The 4,865-nt window shown below is 47.4% G+C and overlaps 1 non-coding gene across 1 annotated transcript; it reads right to left on the minus strand.

Annotated features, from left to right (window-relative positions):
• Nucleotides 1-3,945: 3,945 nt before the first annotated feature.
• LOC141425066 (U1 spliceosomal RNA) lies at nucleotides 3,946-4,109 on the minus strand. Its single transcript, XR_012450176.1, has one exon. It is a non-coding gene; the product is annotated as a U1 spliceosomal RNA (small nuclear RNA).
• Between the last annotated feature and the right edge of the window lie 756 nt (nucleotides 4,110-4,865).

The following is a 4,865-nucleotide window of genomic DNA, read 5'->3' on the forward strand; positions in this document are numbered from 1 at the left end:
ATATATATATATATATATAAAGCTGCCCTATTTCTGAACTCTGATTGGAAGGGCAAAAGGGCTTTGACCTCTGCAGTTTCACATGAAGAGTGATGGTGAGGGAAAGGACTGTGGGCTTCTTTGAGTGAGCGACTATTCTCATTGTGAGCACAAAAATGCCACACAGCCTCGGCCCTGAGCCTTCTGTGTCTTGGGCACTGGGGATATTCCGAACAGTTGTAGAATGTGCCTGTTGGTGATGGGGAGGAGAATGGAGGGCAACCAGCATCTCTGAATGCATTTTCTCCATACATATGTGAGCACCAACTATGTGCCAGTCACTGTTCTAAGGCTACAGCAGTGAACGTGACAAATTCTGTGCTCTCATGAAGCTCGGGTTTGGCCTATGCACCTGAAAGGTTTAGAGTTTGATCTTTCAATGCCCTGGTGAGGCTGGTGTGAAGCCTCCATTCTCAATGTGAGAACCCTTGAGCAGGGAAATTGTCATCAGCCATAACTCATGTTTTGTGCCCTAATCTGCCTCAAAGTTGCTCTTCTACCATGGAGCCAGGCCCCTCCTACTGACTCCTCCCAATGTGGGCAGGTTGATTTTGGAGCTGACCTGCTGTGTGCAATTTTCACTCCCAAGCTGTTCCATTAGCAGAAGCCCTGGGCTCTGACAGGCAGCTCATGCTCCATCCCTTAAAGTAGTCTCAAGCAACAAAAAATAGTGAAAAAGTTGCGGTTCCAACCACAGTGTTACCCTGACAGCAGTGACCTTCAGGCCATCACTTCTTCTCATCCTCACTCTGGTTGTAATAACCTTGCAGAGCTTTTGCAACTGTTCATAAACCAGCAATGGGAAGGCACCAAGCTCATTGCCTGGCCAATATAGTTGCTCAATAAATGTTAGTTGAATTGGAATCTGAAAAACTGAGACACAGGCAGTGAGCCTAATTCTTGACACTGCAGACTTCATTTGGCTCATTGATTTGCCTTTAGCAATTGATTTTATATGCCAGGGCACACATCAGGATGGCGCAGGGAACCCAATTTAGCAAGCCCATTTTATCTGATGTGGATGTGATCTGTGATTGAAATCAGGAGTATTTCCACACAAGGAGGCAGAAAGCTCTGTATACGGATGACTCCACATACACACCTGTGGATTGTAAAAGTGCCAACCACGTGGGGCACTTTGGTGCCTAGCAGTCCCTCCCACTTCTCCTCCCAGGCCAGCAGGAGTCTTGGAAACACAGAGGTTGCTTCAGAAAGCCAGAGACATCACACACCTCCTTATCTTTGCTGCCTCTGCTACATTGAGGCTGACAGACTACTTGATCCCTTCTGGGGATGGGGAGCCCAGTGCCTTCAAGGAATAACCAGCAGCAAAATTCCCATCCCTGGTGAATTTTTTGGATGTCAGTGTGCAGGGCAGTGATGGTTCCAGTGGGACCCCAGTCAAGGCAATGTACTTCGATGTCTTGATGCCAGGAGCAGGTTACCTACTGTTGGGTTATCTAGTAGTGGCCCAAAAGAGAAGCAGAGAGAAAACAGGCAGAACCATTTAATCCTTTGGCAGACTGGAAGAGGGGGGGTGCTTCTTATGCACAGCTGTAGGCTCTAAGAGCAGGCACCAGCATTGTGTCCCTGGGGTAAGGGGCCAAGGGGAGGGATCAGTAGCTCAGATGAGCCTTCAAGCAAGTGTGCTGGAGCAGAAGTCAGGAGCTGAGATAGGAAGAATGGATTAGGATGGGGTTGTGGTGGGGATGAGGGCTCTGCAATTCCAGCTCCTGTCTTCCCTGGCCATAAGGCACTACCTAGATACCTGGACACCGGTCAGAGTGGGCATGGAGGCCATATAGGCTCAAGGCAGAGGCTCCTGAGATCCTGAGCAGAGGCCCCTTCTGGTGGAATTGTCTCACTGCTACTATGTGAACCCCATGTCTCATGCCAGCTGGCCTCCAGGCAATGTGTTCTGACAGTCTCTGACACCCACATGGCTGGTGAGTTTGTCTACTGATGGTGGCCATGACAAGATAAGAATCTGGTCCTCAGGTGCCCCATCAGGAGGCCTCCTCTTCACCTAACCTGAGAACTGCAGCAATTATGCAGCTTATTCAGGCAAAAGCCCCACAATGGAGCCACTGAGATGGGGAAAACACAGGCGACTCCTTCCTTTTAAAAAAATCCTCCCTTTTCTATTTCAAAACTTATTGTGTTAAAGTTTCTTAAGAACAGGCTCAGCTAGGAACTTGTTGTGCAACCCCAGTATCCATCTTTGTGCTACACAATAAACAGCATTGCAAAGAACACATGGAAGAATTACTGCATAAAAATCCAATCAATCCATTGGGAGGAGAAGGAGTCTCACTATAACTGAGCACAAGGGTCAGCTAACACCTGGGAGAGAGGAGAAGCAGGAACCTCAGCAGGCTCTACTGGGCATTGCTAAGTCACCCCTGTGGGATCAGAGTGTCTTGCCAGCCCCTGCCCTCCTTTTACTGGCCATCAGCAACCTCCAATGACCCAACAGACTCTTAGTTCATGCTGACTAGTCAGGCCCCCTGGTGTGTTCCACCAGCTGTGACACCTGGATGGACCATGTCTTCCTAGGCCTGATGTGCAGCATGTGCCTGTGCATCTGGCCAACCCTCAGCTTGTGTGTTTGGCTAGGATGCTGGCATCTGCCTTGGGTCTTAGTGGTCCCATTTCCTTGCCCTGTTGCATCTAGAATGATGCCAGCACAAAGTAACTTTCTTTTCTGGACAATGAAAGGGGCTATAAGAGCAGGAGACTTCTCTCTGACAGTGTCAAGCTCCCACATAGGGGTCATCATTACATTCTGAGCAGGAGACAAGATGCTGGGTTTTGACATTCATTCTACTCACACAGAATCCTGGGCTGACAGCAGCAAGGCTAACCCTGGATCCACTTGCTTGTGGGGTTCTCACCCAGGCAGGGATGGGATGGGGTGGGCTCTGGCCTATGTGGGCAGGGCCTACAGGCAGACAGCTCTCTGAATTCAAAGATAACTATAAAGGTGGGCAGGACAGGACAGACAGCATGCCCTGCCTCCTGATTATACAACGCGACCCTGAGAACCACAGCCAGGACTTCCATCACTTTCAGCAATCCATCTACCCAGTGTTTGCCAATGCTTACCTTATGTTATATCCTCATGACACGAAGGACTCATCCCAGACTCCTTCCTGCTCATAACTGGACAGACTATGTTGGTTGGATTTCTCTCCAGTCCTTCTCTTGCTTGCTAATTCCAGAGGCGTCCATTTTCTAGTAACAAAAACCAAATCCCTTTGCTAGTATGATCAGATGTAACTCAACATGACAATCACTAGCTCAGTGTGAGCTTTTCATCTAACCCATGAGGTCTCCTAGGAAATCGATTTGAAAGCAGGTTGCATCTTCAGGGTTGGATGCTCAGCTTGCACACAGGTGTGTAACCCCCACTTGACTACTCTTTGGCACAACCAGTGTAATACACAAACAAGCATGGAGTCATGCCAGTGCAGCCATGGGAAGATGTGTGCTGAGAGATTGGAAACCTTCTGCCAGTCTTTGGGCCACCTGAGTCCCTCTCCTCATCCTTTCAGTCTTTCAATAGCCATCTCAGATTCTGGTCTCCCGCTATTGCTCCGGCCCTGCAGTTGGTGGCTTCTCCTAGTCCCACATGCCTTCTTTGTGTTGCAGAATTCAGCTTTTCTTTGTCCTTGGTTTGGATGCTTTTGGTTTTGGGGTTCTCTGAGGTCTCGGGTAAGAAGCTCCATCTTCCTTTTGCCTTCACTATAAGGGAAGACCTGCTCAGATGCTTCCAAACAGAGTTCCTTGGTAGCCCTCTTGCTTACCCTAATAGTGGCTTTTCTGGGCCACTGTAGTCAAAAGAACTTTAGCTTAGAAGGTGAATAGCTTTATTTAATTAAATTAATTAATTTATTTATTGTTTGGTAGGGGAGAGCGCGAATGCAGTCCCCCACTACCACAAATTATGCAGTTGAGTTTCCCACATTTGGGGAAATCGCAGGGGTCAGCACATCCGGAGTGCAATGAATAAGCCTCGCCCTGGGAAAACCACCTTTGTGATTAAGGTATCTCCCCTGACAGGTAAGTATGAATAGCTTGATTTTAAAGCCAGGCTACACCTCTTTATTGCCTTGGGTACTTGGCACAGAATCCTGCCTTCTGTGGGAACTTGTGAAATTTTGTGCCTAACAGATGGCCTACTCTTTTGCTGTAATAATGCTGGTTAATAATGGAGCTAGGAAGGGCAATCCTCGGTTTTCTTTGCCAGATGTTATGGACGTCTACTGTTTTTGTCCACACAGCATTCCTTTTCCCCTTCTTGTGTTTATCTTGAAATAACCACATGTCCTTCTGTTTCAATGACCAACAGATAATAAAAACAAATTTAGAGGCTTAAAACAAGTATCTACAAATGATCCTTTATGATTCTGTGAGTTTGTTGAGCTCAGTAGGGTGGTTCTTTCACTCCTCCTGGTACCAGCTGGGCTGTAGTCACCTGAGACTTGGCTGCACTGGAATGTACAAGTGGTTCACTCATACAGATAGGAGTTGGTCTGTTTGTCAACTGAGAAATTAGCTGTGACTCTTGGTGCGGTCACTTCAGTTCTCATCTGTATGGCCTCTGTATGTGTCTTAAGCTTCTCAGTATAGTAACCAGGTTCTAGGAAGAAGCATTCCATATACATGAGGCAGAAGTTTCAGATTTCTTAAACCCAAATTTGGAAGTAGAAGAGCACATATCTACTGAATTCTATTAGTTAAACAATTCACCAACCAGCCAGGTTCAACGGGAAGAAGAGTACACTTCACCTTTCATGAAAGGCTTTCCAAAGAATGTTGGGCCC

Source organism: Castor canadensis, chromosome 7 (assembly GCF_047511655.1).
Source record: "Castor canadensis chromosome 7, mCasCan1.hap1v2, whole genome shotgun sequence".
NCBI lineage: Eukaryota > Metazoa > Chordata > Mammalia > Rodentia > Castoridae > Castor > Castor canadensis.